Raw genomic sequence first — 16,732 nt, forward strand, 5'->3', positions numbered from 1 at the left:
TCCGGCCGAGATTCTTCTAATGATGCTTATCACTTGGTTTGCGTGCGCATCTAGCTTAGCAACAGTCGTGTGGTTGTTTCCTGTTTTACTTATGAGCATGCCCAGAATTCGGATTTCATCTACTTGCGGAATTTCTTTCCCGTCTATGCCTATCGAGATTTCGGGAGTAGATGCGTTGTCTGTCCTCGTCCGGGGACTGATGAATAGTATTTCCGGCTTCGTCGGGGAGCAGCTCAGCCCTTTACTTTTGGCATATAGATCTATGATGTCGGCTGCCCGCTGGAGCCTTTCTTCGATAGACGCATCACTGCCCTCATTGAGCCAAACTTTGACGTCGTCTGCGTGGACGCTCGTCTTTAGTCCTTCGATCCTTCCTAACTTGCGCGGGAGGTCTTTAAAAACTAAGTTAAATAGGAAGGGTGATAGGATGGCTCCTTGCGGGGTGCCCCTGTTTCCAAATTTAATCTCATCCGAGCTGAGGCTCTGCATGTGAAGGGTCGCTGTTCTGTCTTTGGGAAAAGATTTTACGTAGTCGAAGGTCTTCTTCCCTACGTTAACATCTCACAGGCCGTCGAGGATGGCCGAGTGGCTGACAATATCAAACACTTTGGTTAAGTCTATGCCCAATATGGCTCTCGTATCTTTGGTCTTTCGTTTGTCTATATTATCGTGTTGGAGCCTCATCACGGTATCTTGAGCGCTAAGGTGCGATCTGAAACCTACCATCTCCTGAGGCCAGATGCTGTTTTCTTTCGCGAATCGAGTCAGTCGCGTGTGAATTACCTTCTCAAATAATTCGCCGAGACACGAAGTCAGTGAAATTGGCCTGAGATTTTCTATACTCGGGATTTTGTCCTTCTTGTGGATTAAAATGATGTTGACGTGTTTCCAGTCTTGAGGGACTTCCCCGAATTCCCACATTTTGTTTAGATAAGCTGTAAGGTGTACCATAGAGTCATCGTCTAAGTTGCTTAGTATACCGTAGGTGATCTTGTCTGGGCCAGGGGCTGTGTTCCTTTTGAAGTCAAAGAGCGCGGCTCTGACATCTGCTACTAGAATGGATTCGTCCAGTAGCGGATTCTCCGCTCCCTGATATTCTTTATCCGCAGCCGGGCATGCGGGCATATAGATTTCTTTAAGTCGGTCGATGAGCTGGTCATCGCTTCCGTCAAATTTGTATTTTGCCTTGATTTGCTCTATGTTGACGTAGGTTTTGGTTTTGGTGGGGTCTATGAGGTGGCGCAGCATCTGCCACGTGTTGCGACGGCTCATGTTCTTCTCTAGGTCGTCGCATTTTTGATGCCACCTTTTCTCTTCTAGTTTGAATGCGTAACTCTCTATTTCTTTATTGTGCTCGGCTATTTTCTGCCTTAGGTTCCGGTTCCATTTCTGGCGCTTTAGCTTGTTCTCGAGGGTTATTTTTCGGTTCCACATATTTCTAAGCTTGTTGTCTACTCCGAATGGGAGGTCATCACCCTCTACCCTTTCGGTGGCCGGTTTCACGTGTGAGACGATGGTTGAGGTCCACTCTGTTATGTTCGCGATTTCTCCTAAGTCTGCTGTTGGCCTGGTATCCCTGAATTTGTCCCAGTCAGTTTCGATGGCCTGCTTTGGCTTATGTACGGGCACCCCTAGTTTCCTATCGATTTGGATTTCGATTATAAAGTGATGCTGCCGAGGTTTTCGCCCGTGTTTTTCCACGATGTTTTGCCCGTCCTGTGCCCTAGCGTTAGGTCCGGTGTTGTATCACGGCAGATGCTGCTACCCGTTCTGGTTGGCTCGTTCAGGTCCGTTAATAGCGAGAGTCCTGTCTTCTGAATCGCTTCCCACAGCAGTCTACCTTTCCTGTCGATTGTGGTGTAGCCCCATTCGTGATGCTTTGCATTAAAGTCTCCTATTAAAGCAAGGGACACGATTTTGCTGCCCTCAGCGCTTTCTTAAATGTGGCCTCGAACTGTGCTTTTTTGTGACGAGGTGGGCTGTATGTGTTCATGACGAATATGGTTCCCCTATTCTTTTTGCCGGTAAGGATTTCTACGAGTACGGCTTCCACTTCCCCAGTACTCGCGTCGTGTTCAATTACCGCTATTTTATTCTTAACTAGGGTGGCTACTCTAGATTTCTCCCCTCTCCCGCTGTCGAATGTGCGGTACCCTAAAATTTTGACTGGGGGTTTTCCTCTTTCTTGTAACACCACGGCAAGCGGAGGCTCTCCTTGATTTAGAATGTGCTGTTGCAGCAACGCCTTTTTCTTTTTGAAGCCCCTGCAGTTCCACTGCCAAATTACAGTTCCTGTCCTGGCCATCATGAGGGAGAGAAGGGGGCTTCCGGGCTTGACGGAGGCTTCGCGTCGGGATGAGCTTGTTCTTCGCCTCCTAGCACGGTCATAAGTGCGTTCATATTTTCTGATATAGCCTGGACTTTCTTATCTATGATAGCGCTTATTTTGGTTAACATGCTTTCCTCGTGTTCTTTGAGGTGTGCCCCTAGTTCGTACTCGTTAACCTTTCTGTTCACCTTCTTTCTTCTCTCGGGTGGAGCCGTTTCGTGCCCCTCTGCCTTCCTTTTTGCGGTGCCTACCGTATTTACCGCCATGCTTCCCTCGTCCTGCGTCTCGGGGGCGCCTATTCTCTGGTCTGGGGTAAGCGGGCTTGTTGGCGCCGCCTGCATTGCTCGCACTGTTGGGTTCGTTAGCTGCTCAACTTGCTCTTTGAGTTGGTTTACTGTTTCCGTTAGGGTTTTGATTATTTCTTTTAGTTGGCTATTTTCCTCATCTCGTTTTTCTTTTCCTTCCTAAACAAAATAGCCCGTGCCTCTAATTCCGGTGTCCTATCTTGGGAGACCGCGCTTTCGAAATGTCAGGCATACCAGAGTGGGTCTTCTTGTCCCCTGGCTTCTGGAGGCCCGGCCAGTGGGTCTGGTGGGTTGACTTGGTTTACTGTTTCCGTTAGGGTTTTCATTACTTCTTTTAGTTGGCTATTTTCCTCATCTCGTTTTTCTATTCCTTCCTAAACAAAATAGCCCGTGTCTCTAATTCCGGTGTCCTATCTTGGGAGATCGCGCTTTCGAAATGGGACAGGCATACCAGAGTGGGTCTTGTTGTCCCCTGGTTTCTGGAGGCCCGGCCAGTGGGTCTGTTCATCCCTGGGTGATGGCCTGGATGCACTTCTGTCTCTGGACTTGGATCGTTGCTTTCTGGCCGTAGGCGGTAGCGTGACCCTCGTTGTCAGCCTGCTTCTATCCACGGTCGCTCCTCCTTTGTCTTGTTCGGCCCTGGCCTCGGCCCGGGCCGCGTAGCGTTGTTCAACCCAGGGGGGCTTCCTGTAGAGTTCTCTGCATGTCGGGTCCCCTAACTGGTGCTTCTTCCCTCAGAGGAGACACTTCGGCTCACAGGCATGCTCCTCCGGCTGATTTCTTAGCCCGCAGCCTCTGCAGCGGGTGCTTGTTGGATCCGGGCAGACGTCTTGCCTGTGTGCAATCTTGCCGCATGCGTAGCACACGTCGTACTTTTTCTTATATAGGTGACATGTAACCCATTGACTGAAAAATTTTACTGCCTTCGGTACTTCCAGGTCCTTGAAGTTAATGATGACTGATTCGGATGTCCTTCCTAGTCTTCTTACTGCCGTGTACGTTGGGTTCCGTGGGTTGTCCAACGCCTTGTGTAGTTGTTCTTCCATCAGCTCTAGCTTAATCCCGTAGATAACGCCTTTGCCCCCTTCGGGCATGGCCGGGTGGGCAGTCATTTCGATATCTTCTCCGGCTCGGATGTTCTTGATTTTGGCGAAAGCTTATGCCCTTTCCTTGTTCGGGGTTGATATTATGATCGTTTGGTTGTTTCTGTTGAAGACACTGTCCTCTTCCTCCATGGGGGGTCGCCCGGCCGCCTCAAGGAGGGCGTTTGCTTATGCCCTTTCCTTGTTCGGGGTTGATATTATGATCGTTTGGTTGTTTCTGTTGAAGACACTGTCCTCTTCCTCCATGGGGGGTCGCCCGGCCGCCTCAAGGAGGGCGTTTCCTGCGAGAACCCCTAGCTTCTTCTTTATGCTGTCGATTCCTCCTGCTGGGCGGAGAATAATCTTCTCTGGACCCGATGGCAGGCGAACTTGAAGATTGTCTACCGTCCACTCTGCCATCGCCTTGTTCTTCTTCAGGTTTAAGGGTTTTCTTTCCCTTCTTCTTGCCACTATTCCTTCCACCTTCCCCTCCAGGACGTATCTACCGCCTATGGATCGGCACCAGCCCTCTTGGCTTTCTTCTTTATGGGCGAAAACGTCGACGTCCATCTTTTCTCCTTCCTGCTCTCCTGCGCGGTGAGGTTTTCTTTCTGCATGATTTTCACCCGAGGACGTTGGCTGTACGTCCCTTCCGGCAGTCGCCGCAGCTGTTGCGGCTCGGTTTCTTCGCTCTTCTGCCGGCGTCTCCCCCGACACTGCAACCACTACCCGCGGCTGCGTCATGCTTGGGCCGGCGCAGTAGCTGTGCGGGCTGCTACGCCGTTGCGTTCCCTCGGCGTTTCTCTCTTCTGCCGGCGTCTCCGCCGATGCTGCAACCGGTGTCCGTGGTTGCATCATGCTTGGGCCGGTGCAGCAGCTATGCCAGCTGTTACGCCGTTGCGTTCCCTCGGTGCAAGGCTTAGCTGGCGGCGTTGCCGCCTCGAAAATGCAAACATTGCAGAGATTAGAGAGATGGTCTTACCATGGTAATAGCGGTAGTTCCGTGGTCGCTTAGTGTTCGTGATTCTTCTTCTTGAATTCTCACTGTAGGACTCAAACTTCCGTAAATATGGACATTTACGTCAGAGCTCGATGTGAACGTGACTTCTCTGCATCGCGCCCCCTAGCGTCCAGTCAGGACCGGTTAGGAGGCCAAGTGTGTACGCAGGTGGCAAGTTCGGCCAGCCTGCCAGGAAAAGCACACGAAACGGAGGGCCCGTTAGGCCATGTGCGTATGGAGGTGGTAAGATTGGCCGACCTGCCGGAAAATGTACAAGATACGGAGGTCCGTTAGGCCATGCGGCGTACGGAGGGGGCAAGTTCGGCCAGCCTGCCAGAAAAAGCACAAGTTCGGTCAGTCTGCCAGAAGCACAAGAAACGGAGCACCCGTTAGGCCTGGTGTGTACGAAGGTGGCAAGTTCAGCCAGCCTGCTAGGAAAAGCACACGAAATGAAGCGCTCGTTAGGCCAATTCTGTACGGAGGTAGCAAGTTCGGCCAGCCTGCCAGCAAAAGTGAGATATGGCTGATCGAATAGGTCAGCGCAGATGGTGAAGAAAAGGCACAAACCCAAGATGAGAAAGGCTGACGCGGTTTACGCGCCTAGAACCAAACGTGCGAAGCCACAAGGCGACAGAGGGAAATTTACGGAGGTCCGGATCCAAAAGGAGACTGGGGAAAAGCGAAAGACGGTAAATCCCAAGCTTAGGCGTTAGCGGAAGAGGGTTTCGGAAACTCTCCGTCGCCAAAAGGAGAGTTTGCGAAGATTCATGCGTAGTAACCGTTGCCTAACTGCATTGTGGACGTCTCGATGTATGCAAAAAGACAAATGGATGCGTTCTGTAGGCTGTTACAAGAGCCGGCCATTATCACGGTAGCAAAGAAAGGCGACTGCCTAGCAGCTAAGGGAATACTTCGCGCGTGGTTCTGTGAATATACCTTTCACATTACTTGGATCCTGCTGTCCTGAAGTTGTAGCTATGAGGTGCGTCCACAAAATTATCGGCTTTCGCCTTCTTTGCGAGCGCACCCATGCCAGAACCCTGGAATACACGACCCTCTTGAGCTCGTTTGAAAGGGTTCGTTTGAGGTTCCAGAATAAAGAAATCAGGAAGACGCGTGAAAGTGTTTTGTTATCTTGTATTCATTTCGTATTGAGCTTAGGTGCGCATTGAACGCTTGAGAAGCGTAAGGAATACCACAAATGTTTTGTTTTTGGTTTGTTAGCATTTTTGCTTTATAGGTCCCCAATTTCAAGTGCATAAGTTATGTTTTTGCTGGAGTTCATAACGAGTATGGCAGATATTTTTTGAGTTAGTTTGAGGTTTCCGTTCATAAAAACTTGACAGCTGAACGCTCAACGAAGGAAAGCGTCAGTGTCTTCGTTTTCTTTATTGACACAGAGGTGTAGCCTGAAGATAAAAAGCCTAAGTGTAATTTTGATTGCGGCTGGTTTTGGATAGTTCACACGATCATTTTTTTGAAGTTTTTGTTAATATTTGTCAGATTTAGTGATCTATTCTAATCACGCTGCGTCGTATTAATCAAAGATATGTCACATAGGGACGACTACGTGGTCCAGTGGAGCGTAGCTTTACATTAGCACGATTTAGAAGTGCACTAGAAGAAACGCGGTATAAGTCTGGCCATCTGAGCTTATTTAGGAACGTGATAAGGGTAGTTGATGGTTTTTCCTTTTGATTTGGCATTTTGGCATTATGTAGTGAATATGTAGCTCTCTTGTGCGAAGTGTTACGGATATGAATCTAGGCCATTTCTCCCTTCGCGTTCCTGATCTGGGGAAGCTCTACTTAGATTCATTACGTCAACCCGGTTGTGTCTATTTGCGAGGATACATAATTGGAAGTTTCTTGGTACCCGTCCGGATCAACGTGTAGCTTGTGCTTCAGGCTTTTCCTTTAGATAGAGGGTTGTCAGACTATTTGAATTCGTGCAGTCTGTCGATGAGAGTCGCTTGCATGTGGCCCACGCGGCACTGAGTGCGGCTGACAAAGCTCACTCCGTAGAGCTTGTCATCTTGCATTTATGGAGTCCAGTCAGAGCTCACCTATCAAGAGTCCTTTGGCCAGAAGATCTTCATTCTTAGGAGTGTCGGCCGCACGATTTTGAGCAGTGCAGGGATCAGGCCGGTTGAGCTGCATCGAACCATTCGACCTGCCGATGCACCATCTGGCGGCGGGGACGCTGTTGTGCCTGGTGATCCCCCGGAGCAAAGAGTGCTTCACCGGCACAGACATGCAGCTATTACGGGTGCTGTTCAAGTTGTTCAGACATCATCGTTCATTCAAGGAGACTAAATCAGCGTCACCTTATTCTTATGAACAAGCAGTCATGTTCCAGATCTTCGGTTTTTCGAATGCCATGAAATAACAGCTCCCTTCAAGGTCGCAACGCACCCTCCGATAACCATGAAGGCAAGTGTCCCGATCCCAACAGATTGACCGTCACGAATAGGCCACTAATTGATGACAAGGTCATTGTCAAGGACACCTGGGTAAAGGACGTCAACGGCGGGTTCACCGTTGGCCACGTGATGGCCTCGTATTGTGCAACGTTTGAGACAAGAGAGCCGGCAAAACGGTGGGACGTTGAAGAGATCTGGCAAAACGGCGGGGCGTCGTCCGGCGCTTGCGATTCGCCAGTGAATGGACACTTTGCAGAAAAAGTTGCAGCGCATGCGCGTTCGCTCCCTCGCGAGCGCCCCCTATTCGTCTGGAAAGCTAGCAGACGGCTCCCCGCCCGGCTGGGTATTCCGGCACGCTCAGGCAAGCTCCTTTGCTCCCGTTTCTTAATGGCATGCCAACGCGCTGCTTCGCGTATGGATGTGCGAATTATTACGGCACGAATAACGACGGTTATATTTTGGCTTGCGTCCGAGTAGCGGTACCCACCCACTAAAGAGAGCGTCATTGGCGAACGCCGTAAAGCGATCGAATGCGGACTCAGTACGGCAGCCAAACGCGCACTCAAGGATTTGCTGCAAGCACTTTTTAACAGGTGTACGTCATGAATTTTTGCCTGTAGTGAGTCCTTTGTATTGTTATTTTCCCTTCTTCAAAGTTACGCCAGCTTTCAAACTTTTCGAGCGTCCCAGATTATGTGAGAACTGTTTTTGCGTGCACCCGAACATATAGGCAGGCTGCAGTGCAACGGCACAGTCGTTAGATAACGAGGCATGTAGCAGCACGTAAATGACAGTCAAGTAGGATTTTGGTGTGGCTTAAACGCCACGGCATCGGCAAGTGGTTTTGCGAGCGCGCTCTCGCGCTTGGTATGTACGCTCGTAGCTCTGGAGTTCTGAACTCGGTCACGCGCTGCCGGCGTCTTGCCTGCCATGCACGCGACAGCTTCGGCTAGTGGTTTAAAAGCGCGCTATCGTGCTCAGCATGCATTCATCGCTGTCAACGCGCGGTCGGCATAAACTGTGCCCCCGCGCGCGCTAGCGAATAAACGTGTTTTTGTTGCAAAATGATATGCAAAATCAAGGGCCGTATTTGCTAACGGTTATCTTTAAGATCATGTCATACCGTCTCGCACGTCGCTACACATCCCATGGCACATAGATTGGCTCCTTGATGCGACAAGTTATACGACATTTTTTTTTTAATTGCGATAAAGACTTGCCCTTAAGGCATAATTCTTGATGCGTATATGTGTATTATATGTGTTCTGTGAGGCCTGTGTTGTGTATGACATATATGTATGCTGTGTGGCCTGTGTTATACGACATAAATGCCATCTGCTGGAAAATATGGCGCAACGCCCGCGATCCATTCTACGCTGATACTCTAAATTCGAAATAAGTGAGCGATATGAAGCAGAGGCTAGCCGACGGAAAGCAGCGTGCTTCGACAGCTGGCAGGCGACAGGTCGCAACATGTCACCCTCTATTCAAGCAACTCAGCTTCATCGCTGGGCTTCATTTTAGCTTTGTTTCGACACATACGTGTAACAGTTTTTGCAGCTCTAAATGGGCATTGTAAAACAGGTGGTTCAGCTTCAACATGTCTGCAGGAAGAGATAAGCAAGAGTGAATCTACAGACGTCAAATCCAATTGGGCCGTTGCGAGCTGCCACACTGATGCAAGCTGGCCGAATAAGACCCACTTGGGGTGGGGGGTCACTGGCGCTGAGATTGAGCGAAACGTCTTGCACTTAACCCTTTTTTTGAATGCTCAACCACGATGGTTGTTGAGTGCAGATAGCTGCACACCTGGCTGCTGGCGGTCGAGCATTCAGAAAAGTCACAAGTTCGTACCGTTTCCAAGAAGGAGTGAAACACAGCCTTCCTCCATCTTTGACACGATGTAAGACGACTAAACCAACATCGCATGCTGAATTTCACCTGATCAAACTCGATGGCACAGGTAGCAACAAGGCAACGGTGGGGTGTGGTTTCCACACAAAAACTATCGCACCCAGCACCCCGAACGCTTCTTCAAGCCTACGGCAGGGGGTGCGCACTTTTTTTTACAAACAAAGTGCCCGTTCCCTCGACGAGTGAATGAGGGAAATAAATTGCATAATAAGCGAACCTGGACTACTGTGTGTAGGGAGGGGAGGCTCGGACATGCAAAAACTCTAGCATGTAGCGTGCTACGAGAGGTGAAGCCGTTTCTGTAAAACTTGATCATGTACTTTTTAAATATAAAAAAAACCTTTTTCCCATTCTTTGGACCTCGCTAGAAACCCTTCTTTTTGCCGATATCTGGCACGCCACCATCCATAAAAATTTTGTGGCCACAAGGACCTTCGACTTCACAACATACCTCAGTTGAGTTATCGTGTATATTAAGATAGAGATACACCTTCCACTGAATCTATGATAACGGCCAGAGTCACAGAAGGCTATCAAATTACGATGACTTGAGCCTATTACAAGAGACGGGAATTTCCTGTTAGTTCGTATTTTTTAGTAACCACACAGGGCAAGAAATATGACCGACGCGCTACGCAGTGTCGTGTAGTAACTCCGCAATTTCCGACTTTAATGACTCTGGAGCGTCAGGCACCCTCTATTGAGAAAATAAGTTGCTGTGTGATGCTAGTATGCCAAAACAAGAAAGGGGGTACGTCAAATCTAATATTGAAGAGAGAGAAAGAGAAAGTAGATAATTATTTACTGCTGTAGGGATATTCTCATCAAGGTGAGGTGATAGTATGAAAGCGGGTTGGAAAGGTAGATGTAGATTTGTAGAAAATTTTGGATTTCTTTTTATCTTTTTTACTTAGTGCAACAGCTACTGCAGTATGTACTTTATTTATTTATTTTGTTTTATTGTACCCTCAAGACAGAAGTATTAAAGAGGGCAGTGGGTAAAAACATACATAAATAAATAAACAAAGCAGCAAGAAATGGTTAGTTATTCCACCAAAATTGATTAGTTAATTGTATCCGCGAGTGATGATGCCTGATAAGGCCGAACGAAACTTTGAGTTGTCCTTGATTGCGGCAACTGCGCCGGGAAGGTGGTTCCATTCCTTAGAGGTCCTAGGAATGAAGGATTCGTTACAGGTTCTGATGCGGCATTGAATGATTCCAACCTTATGGCTATGATCAATGCGAGAGGAAATGTAGGTAGGAGATGATGTAAGATTATCGCGCAGGTAGGAATTGTGGAAATATAGTTTATGAAATAAAGCAAGGCGAAAGCACTTACACAGGGCTAAGAGAGGAGCAAGCAGCAAAGAGTTTTCCATGGCAGTTACGCTTGATGTGCGGATGTAATTGCTATGAATAAAACGTGCGGCATTGTGTTGGATTAGTTCAAGTGATTGAATAAGTGTTTCGAGGTGCGGGTCAATGGGGCGTACTCCATTTTACTCCTAATAATCGTTTTGTATAGGATTAATTTTATTGATGTAGGAGCAGAAGAAAAATTTCCGCGATTCGTATTATTAATTACTTTGTCGATGTGCAACGACCATGAAAGTGACGAGGTTATGTGGACGCCTAGGTATTTATAGGAGGTTACGACCTCTAGGGGAGTATCATTAAGGCAATGGTCTGGTGGAGGAATATTGCTGTGAGTTACACGCATACATTTCCATTTAGTTACGTCAAGTTGCATTAACCCTACGTCACATCAGGTGGAGATAGCGTTTATATCGTCTTGTAAGAATTTGTTATCAGATCTGTCCGAGATTTCACGGAAGATAACACAGTCATCTGCGGAAAGGTAAATATTAGAACAAACGCCATTGGGCGAATTGTTAATGTAAATTAAGAAAAGAAAAGGGCCTAGAACTGATCCTTGGGGCACACCAGAGTCTACAGGATTAGATGGGGACATATGATTGTTTGACACAACATGCTGTAACCGATTAAGGAGAAAACGCTCAAGCCATGCAAACAGGCTAGTATCTAGATTAAGTTTACTAAGTTTAAATAGAAGCAATTCATGACACACTTTGTCGAAGGCCTTAACGAAATCAAAGAAAACAGTCTGCGAACGAACCTTTGTCGAGAATAAGATGAAGGCTGTGAGTAAGAGAGAGAAGTTGAGTTTCACAAGACAAGTTTATTCGAAAACCATGTTGGGCTTTTGTGAAATGTGAATTGTTGTCTAAGTGATTTGCTAAATGTGAGTACAAAATATGTTCAAGAACATTGCAAGGAATGCTGGTGACGGAAATGGGGCGGTAGTTTAGGGGTGAATGTTTTCTACCGGACTTATGAAGTGGGACCACCTTCCCGACCTTCCAATCTGCAGGTAGCTGATGGGTATCTAAGGATTACTGAAAATTTTTCTAAAGCAGAACAGATGAATAAACAACAGTATTTTTCAGAAATTTCGCGTTAACCAAATCAGAACCAGCACTTGATGATAACTTTAGACCTTTAATTACATTTTTGACCCCAAGAGGTTCAATGATAATAAAGCCCAAAGGTGGGTAATTGCAAAACTCTAGAGTTGGAAGAATAGGGTTACTGCATACGAGAAAGTTGTTACAGAACACAGAATTAAGGATATGGGGACATGCATCTTCGGGTACCGGTAAACCACTGGAATCAATCAACGTGACTGAATTATCTTTGGAAGGGTTATTAACACGCCAAAATTTTTTAGGGTCATTCGCAAGCATTGTGGGCAAAGTGTGTACTTAAAATGCCTTTCTGTCAAGTTCTATAGCTTCTGTGCCAGTCACCTTCTGTGCCACTGTTCTCGCTTCGATAATCAACGTGCGACTCTCCAGTGTGCCTTGAATAGACTGGATGACAGGCCATTTACGGAAGCGAAGATCTTGGGAGCCTGGCCACACAGCTCATTGGCCCAGAAAGCAGTTCGAGCGCTTTGTCGCTACCTGAGGGCAACAGACTTGAGTGCCCGACTATAGACGTCCTACACCTAAGTTTTCTCTCTCTCCCTCTTTCACTCCCCATTCCCCTCCCCACGTGTAGGGTAGCAAACTGGACTCAGTCTGGTTAACCTCCCTGCCTTCCCGTCTTCCATTCTCTCTCTCTCTCTCTCTCTCTCTGTTCGCCTCCTTATAAGCGCCCCATTTTGATGCCAGCGATCTTTTATTCGCTATTCGATTCAGTCGTTTTTTTCGGTTGGAAAGCCTTTTTAACGTGGAATTGAACCAGGGTTTCCATTGCAGGATATTACACTTGACGGAATAAACTTGTCGGTGAGCTCATGTATTTTATTTTTGAAAACGGTCCAGTTCTCAGCAACCGTGCGATAATCAAATTGGCTTAGGAAAGGGACAAGAAAATTAGCTAGTTTAATAGCAATAGCGTCAAAGTTTGCCCTATTATAGTGGTAAATCATTTTTTTTTTCAACAATTGGTTTTATTACCGGTGATATGTTGAAAGAAAGACCCAGGTGATCGTTTAAGCCCGGTAAGCATGAAACATTGGTAACTATGTCAGGGTGAGAGCATAAGATTAAGTCACGGAGGTTAGCAGCACTTTCCGAGGTCCTATTTGGTTCTAATACTAATTGTGTTAGGGAAAACAAAGAGCAGAGATCAAGAAAGACGTTACTTTGTGAAGAAAATGAATAACAGTGCGGAGGTTCAGTAGTCCAGCATATGTTGGGGAAGTTGAAATCCCCCCAAAATATAATGGGGTTCGAAGGATGCCGCAAAGCAAGGGTGTTAAGCACATCATGAAGCTCAGCGTTGAAAGTGGATGGATAGGATGGAGCGCGGCAGCAAACAACAATCCTAATTTTACGGTAACGGATATCAACGCACGCGCACACAACTTCCAGGTTACAGTGAATGTAGACTTGATGACGTTGCAGGGATTTTGAAGTAGCGAGTAGTACACCTGCGCCTTTGCGATCAGTGCGATTGCAACGGAAGATACGAAATCGAGACAAGTAAAAGATTTCACAATCTGGCACATGGGGCTGGAGCCACGTTTCCGTTAATGCAATAAAACCAGCATTACAGCTATAGATGAGCGATTCAAGTTCCTCGCGTTTGCGAAACACACTTCTAGCGTTTGCAACAAGCACGGAGACTTTTGGTGTAAATATGATGATACACACACGCGTAAAACTGCAAAAGAAGCTAACTTTATTAGAATCGGCAAACCCAGATCCTAAATTTGCGGTGTCTGCCATAGCGCGTCGCTACGTGCTCCGACACAATATGGCGGCGCTGCCGGACGTGTCACTACCCTATACGGAGTAGCGCGGGTCGAGGCACCCTGGATGGTTGGATGGATATTATGAGCGTCCCCTTTGGAACGGGCTGATGGGTTGCCCCACCAAGCTCTTGCTACTATACTCCTGGATGGATGGATATTAGAGCGTCCCCTTTGGAACGGGGCGGTGGGTTGCGCCACCAAGCTCTTGTTACTATACTGCCTAATATCCTACCTAGGTTAAACAATGAAAAAAGAAAAAAAAACACTCTGAACTACCACGCCCAAATTTTCCGATCCCCTATTGCGAACTGTGCTTTTATACGTCTCCGTCTTTTGTCGTTTCCACACTTTTCTTCCACCAGTCCTCCAGTCGCCTCTTACTAATGTCTATTGCAGACAATGTTTGCTTTACCATTGCTCCCTCTGAACCCAAGGGCTTCAAGGAGGATAGTGGTGCCGAAATCGACCCCTGGGTAGACCCTAGGTGGCAGAATTGGCGCCATCCATCGGGAAGGCGAGAAAAGAAATCCGCTTCTCTTGTACGACCTCCTAGATCGGCGCGTCCCCGCGCTCGCCGATCGAGGAAGCCGTGCCCTCCCTCTCAACTACTCTCCCTTTGCACTCTCTCGCAACACCCGCGCCTTCGACTATTTCCGACTGGCACCTCCGAATTTCTCAAGCTAAAATACGGGGAAGAATCGTAAACTACGACTTAAACACAACGTACAGACATGACAGCTCTCGGATCGTAATTTGAATGCACGAGAAAACATCATTCTCTTACGCGGAAACTCAAAACAAACCTCTTTTCCAGCGCGTCTACAATGCACAGAGCGGAGACGGCGTCCGCCATTTGCGCACGCCGGTGCGTAAACATCTCAGAGTTTACGCACCGTTTCCCTTTATTCATTACTTCTCTCCACCTTGCGGGATTCCGCAGAACTACTACGTCAAACTCTTGCCTTTGCTTCGTATTGTCGACAAATTCGACTTCGCCCTACCATCTGCTAGCCGCCTGGTTAGCTCAGATGGTAGAGCGGCTGCCCCGGAAAGGCGGTGGTCCCGGGTTCGAGTCCCGGACCAGGACGAATTTTTCTTCAACTATGAGGCTTTTCTTTCGAGGAACTCGTATGGGTTTCCTTTGTAGCAATTGCTACGAACAGGTGGATGTCTCATTTTCCCTTTATTCATTACTTCTCTCCACCTTGCGGGATTCCGCAGAACTACTACGTCAATCTCAGAGTCCATGGAGCAGCGCGCCCGCTTCTTCGAAAGCCTTCTAGATGGCGCTCGCCTCCTCCACGTCGCGGCCCCCTGCACGAGGCCGCATTTCGAACAGAAAGCCCGCCTTCGTGCATAGCGTTCGCCGGGAGCGTTTCCCGGTAAACGTTACGGTTACATACGCTGCAGTTGCCGGGAAGCGTGAGAAGCATTCAAGGACCTTTGAATGCTATCGCGTTCCACTATTAAAGGCGAAGCTTAGGCGTCCTCGAAATTTTTTTCCTTACATGTCTTCCGCCACTCGATTTATGGCACTTAAGAATTCAAGAGAGAAAGACAGAGAGAGAGAGAAAAGGGCGGGGAGGTTAACTAGAGGCGAGCTTCCGGTTTCCTACCCTGCACTGGGGTGGGGGATATAGGGATTGCAAAGAGGACAATGATACGACGAAGCTGCCGGTAGTCAGCGTGCAGTAAAATAAAAGAAAACGCTTACCCACAAGGCGAGGCAATTTTCAACGTTTCTTTTTGGTAATAGGTATTTTGTTCAGCTTCCCCGTTGCGCCGTACCTAAAAGGTTACGCTTTTTGTGCGAGATTTAAGTCGTTTATTTCGACGACAAATTGGATTTTTATGTTTATGTATTTGTGAGGGGGTTAGCTTCATTGTGGTTACCTACAACAGCAATCGTCCTGCAGCACCACGTGAGACAATTAATTGCATAGCATTGATACATATAAAAAAAAAACATACGTTCTCCTTAATGAAAAATACGACAGAGACAGCTCCAACGTTACAAATCGTTCAGAATGACAAAGAAAAACAAATGCGTACCACACATACCGCAACAGAAATAAACAACAAATACACATGATTTCGCTTACTTTAACCGAGTGGAACCTGCTGCCAGGCCCCATAGTGAGAAGTGACACCCTTGATGTCTTTATTGAACTCCTCGAATCATTCATGCACCAAAGCGCACCTAGACAATAGCATGAGCCCCTGCCTCAACTGGTGTATTCTGTATTCTTTCAGTATAATTCAGCTGTTTTTCTTGTCCAGTGTATTTCTTTGAATATTGTGTGGGATGCAGTTGTTGAATTTATGCCATGCATACTTATGTTTTTTTCCCACTCCTGTAATAGCCTGCAAAGGCTTTCAATATTAATAAATGAATGAATGATGTTCAGTGAATGGTGCAGGATACATGAAAAACAGAACACACACACACACACACACACACACACACACACACACACACACACACACACACACACACACACACACACACACACACACACACACACACACACGCACGCACGCACGCACACGCACACGCACACGCACACGCACACACACGCACACACACGCGCGCGCACGCACGCACGCACGCACGCACACGATTCTTTATAAACGCTAGAGCTCAAGAGAAATCGTACCGTCTCTATAGCAGCGGCAGTCTTATGTACTTACAGCCAGTAGTTTTTTCATCACGAAGTATTAATGAGTTAATTGCTGAAGCGCAAATATATTCATTACAATGTTGCCGGGCACCTTAAATAACCTTCGAATCAAGCATTTATTCTTGCTGAACTGGTACTGGTTCTTTTTGCCAAGAAAAAGCATAAGCCAGCTAAACACGCTAAATACGAAATAGATGAGCACTCGCACGCCGCTACTCAAGCGCCTACAATCGACCATTGATAGATATACGGCTGTATTGTCTTATCGCCGCATCGTACAAGGCTCCGCTAGGCTTATCAATGCGTCAGTGGTCTGTTCTCTTGATGCCGCCACCATCACATAGCGTGAAGCTCTGCATCCAGCTGCTGCCGCTGGTGAAGCCGTGTATCCGTGGTTATTCGCTTGGGAGCGCTTGAGTAGCGGCGCGCCGAGCGCGTATCTATTTCGTATTTCGGATGTTTCGCACGCTTTTGTTTCTTTCTCGGTAAAAACAAACAAGGCAAAGCTGAGCGCTAAACAGAAGCTTGATTCGAAGGTTATTTGAGGTGCGCTACAACTTTGTGATTGATATGTTTGCGATGCAAGCAGTATTATAATTAAAAAGTTCACTAATCAAAAGTAATTATTTAGGTAATTCTTCTTGATGAAAAAATACTGGCCGTAAGTACATACGACTACGGCTACTATGCAGTCTTCTATGCTACTATGGACGC

At 47.4% G+C, this 16,732-nt stretch overlaps 1 pseudogene; it reads left to right on the forward strand.

Moving 5' to 3' along the window:
• Positions 1–2,593: 2,593 nt before the first annotated feature.
• Positions 2,594–16,732, forward strand: part of LOC142591395 (fatty acid synthase-like) — a 97,578-nt pseudogene continuing 83,439 nt past the window's right edge.

This window comes from Dermacentor variabilis, chromosome 8 (genome assembly GCF_050947875.1).
Source record: "Dermacentor variabilis isolate Ectoservices chromosome 8, ASM5094787v1, whole genome shotgun sequence".
NCBI classification, from domain to species: Eukaryota; Metazoa; Arthropoda; class Arachnida; order Ixodida; family Ixodidae; genus Dermacentor; species Dermacentor variabilis.